A 14,174-nucleotide genomic window follows, 5' to 3' on the forward strand; every position below is an offset into this window, starting at 1 on the left:
GAAGTCCATTGCTGTTTGTGTTTATTTAATAGGCACGAAGTCCATTGCTGCCTGTGTTTATCTAATAGGCAAGAAGTCCATCGCTGCGTGTGTTTATCTAATAGTCATGAAGTCCATCGCTTCCTGTGTTTATCTAATAAGCGGGAAATCCATCGCTGCTTGTGTTTATCTAATAGGCATGAAGTCCATTGTTGTTTGTCTTTATCTAATAGGCATGCAGTCCATCGCTCCCTATGTTCTATGGGACTTTCATCAATTAGTCTGGTGGTTGTCACCTATACTCAACTAAGTGACTACATTGTCGGTACACTAGTACCATTCCTAAATTCGTGGCATCCTATCTTTTCCTACATCTTTCATCATACTATGGCATCTTATCGTACTATGGCATCTTTCACTACCCTTCGTTACCCAATGCATTATATTTATAAAATACATATATGGTATATATCATATAAGATCTATCTTTATAATACTTCATCTAACACATAACAAATTTGCACATAAGCACATATATCGTTCAATTATCTAAATACGTTGTATCTATATGTAAGATGAAAGTAACTATGCACTCACTTGATAAGAGTGGATACCTCGGAATTTGGGCAAAACTTAGCCTTGGTACTTTATCTTTTCCTCTGAAGTGAGCTAGGCTCACATTACTAAATCTTAGTCTTTTATTCCTAGCGACTATTGATAGTCTAGATTCCTCACTAATCCCAATGTCTACATCATGATCTATCAAGTAAGTAACAACTAGGTAGGATCATATCGGAGGTATCGTCCGTTTGGTATACAGAGTAATACTTGTTTGGAAATTCCATTCTAAGCACCTCACTAAATCCAACCTAGACATCATCCCTGTAAGTAGATCAATCAGAATAAGGACTTGGAATTACTGAAAAATCGTATTTATAGGTTCATAATAACGATTTATTACTATAAATATAAGTTACACCGAAAAGTGTAGAGCGTTGCTTAACTTATAGAGATCTTCCTGACCAAATCCTGGAAATTGCATGGCAGAGCTTCTACTTGATAGCTACTACTACCTTAGGGATCGCAGGGCTTCGTCGAAGCCAAAAACTAAGGGAATATAGGCCAAAGTAGAAGGAAACTCGAGACACACACAAAGAGAGAGAGAGAGAGAGAGAGAGAGAGAGAGAGAGAGACTGAGAGAGAGAGAGAGAAGAATGGGAAGTGTTGAGAAGGAATGAGCTGAAAAAAGCTATTTATAAGGATGAAAACAACCATGCGCGTCGCGTACATCAACCTTGCTGGCTCCTATAGTTTTCTGCTACGTGTCGTCATCCGGTTTGGCCGCATCCTCCTTTATAGAAGGTTGCCATGTGTCACATTTTTCTGGTGCCACGTGTCTAAATATCGTGGTGCCACGTTGACCTGTCTCTTGGAGGATTGGGCGACCGATTTGCTACGTGGCACACTCCGATGCTGCCATGTCACCAACACAAGTATTTTCCCTGAAATCTTCGGACGGCCATAACTTTCGCATACGAGCTCCTTTTTTTGACGTTCTTTAGATCCATGCGTAGCTATCGAAGAGATATACAACTTTCATTAAGACCTCAACATCTAATTTTTGTTCTAACAAAAATTCATATTTAGACTGGTTTAGACTGTTAGAAATCATTGTAGAAAGCATAACTCCTACATACAAACTCCGTTATCAATGATCTTTATATAGATAGACTCCTATTAGCAAGATCTTCAACTCTCGTTTAGATTTTTTAGGATAATAATCAACCGATTAGAATTTCAATTTCTATGCTCACACTGTTGCATTGAAATTCGAAAAATCATAACGACCTCTCATGTAGTCAGATTTAGGCGTTCTCTATATGCATGCTCTTGGTTTAATGATAACTACGACTTTCATTTAGATCTGTAAGACTAAAAAGTAATTTATCATAAATTCACTTTTTACGATACGCAGAGCCGTGCCGGTTTAATCACGAAACTTCGAAGAAGCATAACTTTTTCATAGCCAGATTTCAACGTTCTTTATATGTACGAAATCCTTTTCACATATACTAAACATTAGTTAAGATTATTTATGCTAAATAATATTCTATCAAAAAATCATTTTTATCCTTTATTATATCTTAATTGACTAGCTCGAATCTGCGGGTGTTACATTAGCAACCCCATACACTCCGACGATAGTCTGTTATCCTTTTCCTCTTGCGAAAAAAGACCGAACCAATAACCCTACATACTTTAGCCATAAATTTTTCTAACTTGCGATGGAAAAACCTAGAAGCCGAACTTGATTCCATGATCCTCTAATCAAAATCCTCAGTTCTCTGCCACTTAGGTTTCAAACCACCATCAACTGTCGTCCACAAAAATCGGAGTCCCGAACCTGACTAACCGATGTATATCATCCTTGATTTCCAGAGAGCATAAAACAGAAAATATAAATCTTCAGATAAGGTGTAGCTAACTTTAGGGAAACTTTGAATCTCATATGGAGGCTTTGGAACCTCCCACTGCACCACCGCCTCAATATTGGCAGGACCGAATAAGATATAATTTTGGTTGATGGGGTACCCAAAGGACCAAACTCCGCACAACCAAAACTCCCATCTGAAAATTTTGGCATACATATTTACCCTCCTCACAATTTCAAGAATCTATTGTTGATGCTCTAGCAAGAACTCTGAAAAACCCAACATAGTACCAATTGATTAACTAGCAACAACTGGTCAAACCACATGACTAGTCCACATGTTCCCATCAAACAACTCATCACAAGAGTCAAACAAATATAAAAGATATCATTCTCATAACCGGGACACACCCACGACAATAATAGATGCCAGTCCTAAAATTTTCCCTTCCTGGTTACTTGAAACCATCAGCTTGATCATGAACCATCTGATTTAAAAAAAAACATATCCTCACGCCGATTGTCACAATCACCCTTTCATTGAGTTACGCGACTCAAACTGATAACACCTCAAAATAAACTCTCGAGACCTTATAATCAACCATTTTGCGCAACCCTGCAACCTTCAGACCTACACCATCACGACTACCAAGGCCAAACTAAAAACCGAGATCATCAATGTCCTTTATAACAACAACCACATTACCGAAAGAGACGGAACATACATAAACAAGACATGGTGTCAAACCATAATGTCTACCCCTCACTAGCTCCTTAGTAACCTTTTCGACTCTTCCTGATTCACATATGGATCCTGTGCTTTCGATAGTACATGCCCATGCTAACTTCCATACCTATCCATACCCGTACCAAGAATTACCTCAAAGTTACCAAGTCACAAGATACGATCGCTACAAAATGTTCTAATCTATTATACACGTGATCATACAAAATCACACCACTAATCTTCTTAGATTCTCCTTCTGGGATTCCTCTTATGCATATACCCACATTAGCACATCCTGACACTATCCTTAGGTCACTAGGAATCCCATCCACCTTGCTATCAGTTGCAGAAGAAACTTCTATCAATGTCAACAAAATATCTTATGAATACATTAACTTGCAACAAAATTTAAACAGTATTTCGACTGAAGGATCCTGCACTACAATGATTGGACTCAAACAATAGTTGCACAATAGGTCGAAATCAAGCATTCTAAAACTATTTAATCTTTTGGCATGTAACTTAATGCATTCGCTTAATAGTCAATTGATATCAATATATGTTTCACATAGCAAAAATCAAGCAACATTCAAGCAGCAAATCCAATAGGAAAAAAGGCATCATCAAGATCATGTAATTCTACCATGCAATTCCTAAAAGATCATTCGCCTACATACTAGCATGCATTTCTAACAGTTCACATAACATGCACAAAAGGAATCTCCCCTAAGCAGACATTCTAGCATGCAATCCCGAGCATATCCTTATTCTTATTCCTAGCATTCATATCATACTATAACACATCAAACATGTATGGGAAATTTAGGAATCACTTACTCGAGCTCCGACTGATTGCACGCATCTCATATTTTTTCTTTTTAGAAACCTTTTTAGAAAAAACATTTTTGTAAAAATATTCTCTAAGTCCTCATTTTTAGTTCAGGCGCACCCAGTGCTAGCCCAAATCCCTCAAACCAAGGCTGTGATACCAACTTGTAATGTCCCAAAAACATAAAGTAAAATTATTCATTTAATAATAAAAGCATTTGTTCAAAATCTAACTTCAAGGATCTAAATAAGACAATTTGTTTCAAACATTAATCACAATATAAACATAAAATCCATTTAGTGCGGAAATCCCCAATGGATGTGATACAATCAAGATGCACCTTTCCCCTTGCAACCAGAATAACCTGAAACAATTTAAACTTAAAACCATAAGCACAAAGCTTAGTGCATTTCCCAAGATACTACATACAACCATACATACAACAATGAGTTTATTTCAACCCCACAACACATTTTAGCCAACATGTATGTTTCAACCTAACGACCTATTTCAACCAACGAGTCTGTTTCAACCCAACGACCTATTTCAGCCAACGGGTCTGTTTCAACCTAACATGTCTATTTCGACCGAACATGTATATATCATTGATATTGCCATATTTATACATATTTTTACGCATTTTTTTAATACATTTTAAGCTAAAATTTGGTTAAAAGCAAATATATTTAGTACTTACTGAGTTAAATTACATTTTGCAGCCAAAAGGAACATTCTTGAGGAAAAAGGACTAAACTTGAAGAAAGCAGGAAATTTGGAGGTCAAAGCTAGCATCAACATAGAAGAAGAGAAGTATTTGTGCAAGATTGCATGCCATGACATGACCACCTGCCCTGACACAGAAGCTTCCAGAGACTTGGGGCGTACACGTTTTACGTATTGACCACGATGTGACATCTATTCCTTATGTCGCGACAGCCATATTTTTGGTATCTATATAAACTATACATTAGGTCGAATTTTAGAGGTTGGCTTGAGGATTAAGCTAAGGATTATGACTAAAAACCTCCAGAGAAACCTCAGAAGTTCAAAATTCATTTGGAATTCAAGCTTTGAAGATAATTGAAGGAAGATCATCATTAAATCATTCGGGTTGCTAGATTTTACCATGACTTTTCTAGTTAACTTTGATTTCATGTTTGTTTCTGTTCTAGTTATGGGCTAATCACCCCATACTTCTGTTTGGTGAAGATGAACCCGAATCTTATGTGTTGATTTCAAATTCATGGATGTTTATGTTAATTTTACTTGTGTTCGATAATCAAAACCCTAACATGTTGAAGTTTTAGCTTAAATTTCTTATTAAACAAGTTTTGTGTAATAGATGATCATTCTAGTTGCTTGAATTTGTTGCCTATTTGTTTATGATCATTAAATAATTAGAGTTAGAGATTAACCAAATCCTAGGTCTAAGTAAATAAAAGTTAATAACTTTAATTGTGTTAGAGAGCATAATTGATCAGTAATTTCTGCTTAAATTGCTTGTCTTGATCTAGGATAGGTAATTTATTGATTTATCATCCATAATCCAATTTTGTTCTTATATCAATTTGGTGTTTAAGTTGTGCTTGATCATTGAATGGTAGTTCATAAATAGGAACATCTAGGTATCTGATCATGATAACTAGTAATTTAATGAATTGGTAATCTATATAACTCATCCATTAGAAATCAACCATATGCAAAGGGGAATTCGGAAGTACTCTTTAAACTTGAAGTAAAAATCGTCTTCTTTACTTGCTTAGTTCTAATAGTTGTTAAATCGGTAGTAGTTTCAATTAAGTTACTAAACTTGCAAAATCAGTAAAGCCCCCAACTAAAGTTTGTTTCTTAGTTTAATTAATAGCAGTTATTTTCTAAATTGAGATTTCGTTACTTGTGTTCGATACCCGACTTACCTAAACTATTCTATAATCCGACTAGGTACACTACCTATAGGTTCATAAATTAGTTAAGTTAGTTAGGTTAATAAATTTAAAAGTTGAAAGGTAAAATTTCGCACATCAAGTTCTTGGCGCCGTTGTCGGGGAATGACTTGTTTTAGTTTTAATTTAATTGCTATTAGTTTAACTATCCTTTTTGTGGGTTAAAATCTGCAAAAAGTTATTTTTAGTAGTTTTTTGGTTTTCTGTTAATTTAGGTTCCACGACGTGGCAGCTGATCGCTTTTCAAATCTTGTTTATTCTATTTTAGTTCAATTTTATGTTTCTCATTTGTTTTGTTTCAGTGATTTATGGCCCGAGGATCCAAAACTCCAATTGTTCCTCCACTTCAAGATCTAGAATACGCTTTCAACAAAAAAGGAAAACAAGAAGATCAACGAGTCAAGCAACACTATTGAATCTGACAAAGTTGAATATTTTGAAAAGACTCCAAGCAAGAAAGGAACCAGATATGAGGCAGGAACAGAAAGCGATTCAGGGGACTACATCAAAATCGAACTATAAGAGATGGCGGACATAACAGATTTCACGATGGAAGTGTACAAGAAGAGGATGCATGATAACGAGTTGGGTCTTGTACAACCAGAAATTTCAAACACCGCCAACTTCAAGGTAGAGGGGCACATTTTGGATATGCTTAAAGATATATCATTCTATGGGAAAGATCAAGAAGAAACTTAAAAGCATATAGAAAAAGTGAATGACATTGCAAACTACTTTAATGTCCCAAATGTTCCTCATGAACCAGTATTGTTGTGGATGCTTCCGATGACTTTTAAGGGAGCGTGATAATGTCTATTTTATGCATATATTTATGACGTTTTCTTATTATTTTAAACTATGTTTTTATGTTATTTAGAACTAAAAGATACTTAATACGCTTTGAAATGTTAAATGACAGTTAAAATGGGAGCTAGAATGCAAAAGGAGGAGAAAGGAGCAAAAAAGACGCAAAAAGGGTGTTGTTGGACAGCTTGACCCCTCGTCAATGTTTCGGCCATATCTCATGACTCATAACTCCGATTGAAGAGATTAAAAATGTTCTGAAGACTAGAAACAATTTCGGACGACTTTCATGTTTTGAGAAAATTGTGATTCCCAACGAACTCGTCAATTTTAACACAAACTCGTCGTGTTGAGTAGAAGCTTCGCGATTCTTGACGTGACTTGGGGGATACGAGATTTTAATGAAGAACTTGTCGAGTTGGTGTCCAAACTCATCGATTTGATGCTGAAAACTATAAATAGATCCGATATTAGCTCTAAAGAGAGATCTTACACCCTGGATTGATTCCTGTGATTATAAACCCCGAAGAAGCCGTTTTGAGGGTCTAGGAGGCGGCCGTAAAGCCGTTAAGCTGACAGGAGCAAAGATCTGAAGGATTGGAGAGTAGATTCATGCTGGTAATCATGTGGTTCATTTTTCTGACCAATATTAATGTTCAAACATGATTCTATATGCAATTACTTTCTGATTTGGGCGTTAAACCTGATGTGAATTATGAGCATTGATTTGACATGCAAAATTAAAGAACACACAAAGAACATGGTGATTTGCGTGTTTAATAGATGCATTTGATCATGAAAGGTGTTACAAAAAAATATAAGCTAGATCTAGACAAATAAATAGCCTACACTAACACTCTCAATGTTACATCTCTCAAGCACACCTCTACAAGTTGTATGAACCCACCTTATATGGAGGTGTTTACATCTCTCTCTCTCTATCTCTCTCTCTCTCTCTATCTCTATATCTCATGCCACAAGGCTAATATACCACATGCAAGTGGGTCTACAAAAGTCAAACCATTTACAAAGTCATACATGGATAACTTTGTACCCAACAAAAACCCTTAGCTTTGTGTTTATGATTAGATGAGGCCTTAATTTTGTGGATTAATTGCTATTTGGATTGTTTTATTTGTGTTTAATTTATCTTGTTAAGCTTGTTAAAAGATCCTTATGTGTTAATTACAATTATTTTAAGTTTATGACTAAGTATATTGAGTTGTATGAACATCTGCTTGATTACTTGAATCTTATAGTTTTGTGAAAACAAGATTGTAAGCCTAGTGTTGTGAATATAACCTAGGGTTAACCAGAAAATAAGTAAATTAATGTGTGAACATGTGTGATGACCAACCACATATGTGTTAATTGAACCAACCAATTTGATTAACTATTATTACAAGTCTTGTTTGATACGAACTAAACACTAGGAAACCTGTTAGTTTAATCAACTGATCACTATTTGAATTGACTTGTTTGCTAAAGGATTAGTAATAGTGAACATGAACCTAATCAATTTAGAAATCGGTGAACATGAATAAATAAATCCGTGTGCGTAATTATCTATGATTTTAAGACATAATTTGTCTAAACCAAAGTACCTAAAGAGATTTGTCTGCGGTTAGTTTATCGAGATTTGATGTTTAATCGATTGTTTGAGATGTAATTCCATAAAACCTTTCTTTATTGCTTTCGTGTGTTTTCTGTAACCTATAACCAAACATTCTAAATTAATTAACTACCGTTCCTCTTGTGTTCGACAGCCTTGCTTATCAAAACTATACTATACTCGATCGGGTTCACTGCCTGTAAGGTGTGGTTTAGATGCGATAAACTAGGAATTACAAGTAAAAAACTAGTGCATTAAAAATACACATCAAGTTTTTGACACCGCTGTCGGGGAACAGTTTTCAATTAATTTATTTTATTTGATTATTCGTTAATTGTTTTAAATTTGTTTCTAGTTTTATTTTATTTTTATTTTATTTTCGTTGATATCGTGTCACTTGTCGGGAAGGTTTTTGTTGTTATTTGCAGGAATTTGTGATCATACGCATTGCTTGGTTTTACTTTTTGCATGGGTTTCGAGATTGCAAGTGATTAGGGAATTCTTGACTTGTTTAGTCTACTACTTTGGTGATTTGTCCAACTCAATCCACAAGGCGTAGTATAGCAAGGCATATCGTGGTGCTTAAGTGGAAGACCGAACTCTTGCTACTCTTGACTAGTTGGGTCAACTCTTGTTCTACTTAATAGTTAATGGTGCAAAGAAAACAAAGGAAATACTCTCACAGGTCCTGAAAGTTTTTGTTTTCACAAGCCACCTCTTGCATGCATGGGATTTAATCAACAATTGTAGCTTGATTTCGACGAAGACGAGTGATCGTGATATCCTTTTTAGTTATTTTGGTTTGCTATTTTTTAGTTATTTTAGTGAGTTTTTATTTTATTTTTAGTTTGTTTAAATTTTTGTTTTTCATGTTGATGCTCTTGATGTTTCAGATCTTTGCAGAATTTTTGCCTTTCAGATGCTTTCAGAAATTTCAACAATTGGGGTCTAGTGTTGATTTTTCACGTGCAAAAAAGCCGTGAGAGAGTTCGAAGTTAACAATCGAGAATCACGACTTCTAATAAGTGTGGGGTGCGCGTCGATTTCGTGAGAGATTATTATTTTCAAAGAGTGGCGTTTCTAAATATACATTGATGAGTTGTTCCCATGCCATGGAGTTTTATTTCGACGTGAAGCAGAATTCTTGTCCCGGCTGCCACGACATGGTTGACATTTTGCTATGTCGTGGGGGAGTTTTTCATCGCAAGAAGGAAGCTGCCATTTTAGATACCACGACGTGGTCGACACTTCCCACGTCGTGGCCACACTGTTATTTGCGATACAGATTCTTCCTCACTCGACGACACGACGTGGTCGACACTTCCCATGTCGTGGTCACTATACATTGCATAAGTTTGCAATCTTTTGCACCACATTTTAGAAGTAGACGTTCTTTATTTTATTTTTCAGTACATTCAGAAGCAGCAGTTCCGGTTTCCAGTCTTCCAGCAATTTATGGAGCAACTTTTAGCAGCCCCATTCGATCTCGCCACTACTACCCCAGAGGAGTCTGTTCCAATTCTCTCTCTTTAATTTTATGTTCTTTAATTGTTTTAGCATGCAATGGGGATATTGCATCAAATAAGTGTGGGGTAGGGGGTCGAATATAGGAATACAAGCTCACTGATAAATTAAAATTTTGAAAAATGACTAGGATTTAAAAATTATTAGAAAGATTTGAAACAATAATCTAAAACTGAATCTAGTGAAAAAAATTGTTGTGTGGAGATCTAGGTTGCTAGCGTTGTGTGGGACGATCCGATGTGAGTTTCAATGTTTATTTGAGCCAATATATGTTATAATGTATTTGTGGCTTCCCTATCATAGTGAAATCATGGAACAAAAACACGACCTTGCTTAGTTTGAGGGCCACAATATGTTTAGCATCGTGTACCAGAAATGTATCCAGGAGAGTTTATGTAGTCATTGCACATTAGACTAATATCTCTAACCAATAAGGGTTGAAGATTAAGTTCCCTTGCTTAAGCATATATTTTTCTTAGGTTTTTAGTTTTGAGTGAAAAAGTGAGTTATGAAAAAAAAGTTGTGAAAAAAAGGAAAAAAAAAATTGAAAAAAAAAGTTGTTGTTGAGTGAATAAGAGCTATCAAAGGATGAAGATCTTGAAGAAAGTGAAGAAATAAGGCAATTTTCCAAGTAATTATTTATTGTAATTTTTTTCTAGGTTATTTTCTATATGTATTCTTGGGAACTTAATAATAAATAACCTTGAGGTTAAGAAAGATTTATGGGGATGGATTCGGAGGGATGCATAAAATGAGCATTGTTCAAAAGAAGTGGGCAAGTGTTTATGAAGATTGCGAGTATTTAGGATTGGGGAGGTTCTTAGGAAAATTTAGAAACAAATACATGCATTGCGGTCTTGGAGTAATGGAGAGGCTCAAAATAGATTTTCTTGTGCGATGTTGGTAGCTAAAGTCTTGATATGATAATAATAAAATCAGTTTTGCTTGGGGGCCAGCAAAAGGCTAGTATGGGGTAGTTCGATAACGTCTATTTTATGCATATATTTATGAAGTTTTCTTATTATTTTATACTATGTTTTTATGTTATTTAGAACTAAGAGATACTTAATACGCTTTGAAATGTTAAATTACAGTTAAAATGGGAGCTGGAATGCAAAAGGAGGAGAAAGGAGCTAAATAGACGCAAAAAGGGTGTTACTGGACAGCTTTACCCCTCGTTAGTGTTTCGGCCATATCTCATGACTCATAACTCCGATTGATGTGATTAAAAATGTTCTCAAAACTAGACACAATTTCGGACGACTTTCGTGTTTTGATAAAATGGTGATTCCCAACGAACTCGTCGATTTTAACACCAACTCGTCGTGTTGAGTAGAAGCTTCGCGGTTCTAGACGTTGACTTGGGGAATACGAGATTTTAATGAAGAACTCGTCTAGTTGGTGTCCAAACTCGTCGATTTGACGCTGAAAAATATAAATAGAGCCGAAAATTAGCTCTAAATAGAGATCTTACACCCTAGATTGATTCCTGCGATTATAAACCCCCAAGAAGCCGTTTTGAGGGTCTAGGAGGCGGCCGTAAGGCTGTTAAGCTGACATGAGCAAAGATATGAAGGATTTGAGAGCAGATTAATGCCGGTAATCACGTGGTTCGTTGTTCTGACCAAGATTAATGTTCAAACATGATTCTATATGTAATTACTTTTGATTTGGGTGTTAAAACCCTTTACTCTGTGTTTATGATTAGATAAACCCTTGATTTTGTGGATTAATTGCTATTTGGATTGTTTTATTCGTGTTTAATTTATCTTCTAAGCTTGTTAGAAGATCCTTATGTGTTAATGAAAATTATTTTCTGTTGATGACTAAGTATATTGAGTTGTATGAACATCTGGTTGATTACTTGAATCGTATGGTTTTGTGAAAACAAAATTGTAAGCCTAGTGTTGTGAACATAACCTAGGATTAACCAGAAACCAAGTAAATTAATGTGTGAGCATGTGTGATGACCAACCACATATGAGTTAATTGAACCAACCAATTTGATTAACTATTATTACAAGTCTTGCTTGATACAATCTGAACACTAGGAAACATGTTAGTTTAATCAACTGATCACTGTTTGAATTGACTTGTTTGCTAAAGGATTAGTAATAGTGAACATGAACCTAACCAAATTAGAAATTGGTGAACATGAATAAATAAATCCGTATGTGCAATTATCTATGATTTTAAGAAGGAATTTGTCTAAACCAAAGTACCTAAAGTGATTTTTCTGCGGTTAGTTTATCGAGATTTGATGTTTAATCGATTGTTTGAGATGTAATTCCATAAAACCTTTCTTTATTGCTTTCGTGTGTTTTGTGTAACCTATAATAAAACATTCTAAATCAATTCACTACCGTTCCCCTTGTATTCGACACCCTTGCTTATGAAAACTATACTATACTCGATCGGGTTCACTGTCTGTAAGGTGTGGTTTAGATGCAATAAACTAGGAATTACAAATAAAAAAACTAGTGCATTAAAAGTACACATCAGAGCGGCAAAGGATTGGCTTAAAACACTTGTACTCGGAGCCATCACCACATGGGCTAAACTCTTTGAAGAGTCCATCCAACAATTTAGTCCACCATACAAGGTTGCAAAATTGAAGAAGAACATATCCAATTTTGAACAACAAGGTGGAGATTCCTTATATGAGGCATGGTAAAGATACAAGGGGTTGTTTTAAAATTTTACATAATATGATCTCAACGCTCATCTAGAAGTATTGATCTTTTATGACGGGGTGAATGTTACCGCTAGACAACTTCTTGGCTCTCAAGGACCGCTAACGAAGAAGGCTCCAGCTACAATTAAAGAATTAATTGAAGAGTTCGAAGCACTCAAAAGAATACCATAACCCGCGAGAAGATGTTACAAGGGGTAAAGCCGTAAAGGTAATGGAGATGGAGGAAACGAGAACTTGGCAGCAATAATCGCTAAACTCAAGAATATGGATCGACAAATGACAAAAATGGATCAATCCATCCATGCAATTCGAGTGGGGTATGAAAATTGAAATGGGCTGCATTTGACGAAAGATTGCAATTTAGATGAAAATAGGAACCGAAAAGCGCAAGTACGCTACTCGATTGGGGACAAGTACGATGAAGATTAGAGGAAACCGAAGAAGCAGTGGTTCCCATACGACAGATACAAGAAGAAAAAGGAAAAGAAGTATAGGCAAACCAGTCGAGGTTTTTATCAAAAAGAACCACCAGTCGAAAACAAGTCCGAGTTCGAGTCGATGCTTGCATAATTTGTAGTCGTTTCTGAGAAACGACATGACACCACCGATGTTACAATAAGAAAACAAGAAGCATTGATATTAAGCATTGAAACTTAATTGGGTCAATTGACCAAACTCGTAAACGAGAGGTTACCTCCTAAAAATCCCGACCCAAAACCACAACCTCACGTTATGGATATATACACTGAGGAAGAGGTTAATTCTGAGCCTAGTGAGATGAATAATGCAGCTGACAAGTAGCCCGACCCACAGTCGAAAGAAGTGGGGCACGAAGCTAATTCAAAAAAAAATGTGCCAGTACCTACGACGTGGCAACCACGAGGCCACGCCGTGGCTACTGAAGAATGCAAATTCTTTGTTTTCAAAACCTTATCAACCCTCTACCTTATCCATCTCAAGCCATTAAGAATTCATTAGAGCCAGAACAGAAGAGATTCATGGAACAATTGTTATCCCTTTCAATCAATGCTCCATTCCTCAAATCCATGGCTAAACTTCCAAAATTCGCTAAGGATGTGATGACAAACCCGAAAGAGTTGGAAAAATCATCCACTATTGTGCTTAATGAATTATGTTCTACTGTAATTATTAATGGATTGTCAATAAAAATGGGAGATCCAGGCAGATCAAATTTGCCATGTGAATTTGGAAACTCTATTTCAACAAATGATTTAGCCAATTCGGGGGCTAGCATAAATCTCATGTCATATTCCTTTTATAAGAAACTTGCATTACCAAGACTACAAAATACAAGAATGATGATAAGAATGGTGGATCACTCAATCACTCATCCATGCGCTATTGTAGAAGCTTTATTGATGAAGGTTGGAAAATTTATTTTTCTGGTGGACTTTGTAGTCTTAGATATGAAAGAACACGAAGAACATACCATAATCTTGGGTAGACCCTTCTTGAGTACCGCGAGAGCCCTTCTTGACATCCACTTGGGTAGACCATTCTTGAGTACCGCGAGAGCCCTTGTTGACATCCATGATTCCAGGCTTACACTTCAAGTAGAAGACAAAGAAATCACTTTTGAAATGAACCAAGTAGTGAGTCATGAAGAATC

General features: G+C 35.9%; 1 non-coding gene across 1 annotated transcript; it reads right to left on the minus strand.

The window, feature by feature from the left end:
- Positions 1-12,457: 12,457 nt before the first annotated feature.
- Positions 12,458-12,564, minus strand: LOC145141764 (small nucleolar RNA R71). The gene has a single exon (XR_013722959.1). It is a non-coding gene; the product is annotated as a small nucleolar RNA R71 (small nucleolar RNA).
- Between the last annotated feature and the right edge of the window lie 1,610 nt (positions 12,565-14,174).

The sequence above is a fragment of the Lactuca virosa genome, chromosome 9, assembly GCF_052849685.1.
Source record: "Lactuca virosa cultivar CGN04683 chromosome 9, Lactuca_virosa_CGN04683_v6, whole genome shotgun sequence".
Classification (NCBI taxonomy): Eukaryota; Viridiplantae; Streptophyta; class Magnoliopsida; order Asterales; family Asteraceae; genus Lactuca; species Lactuca virosa.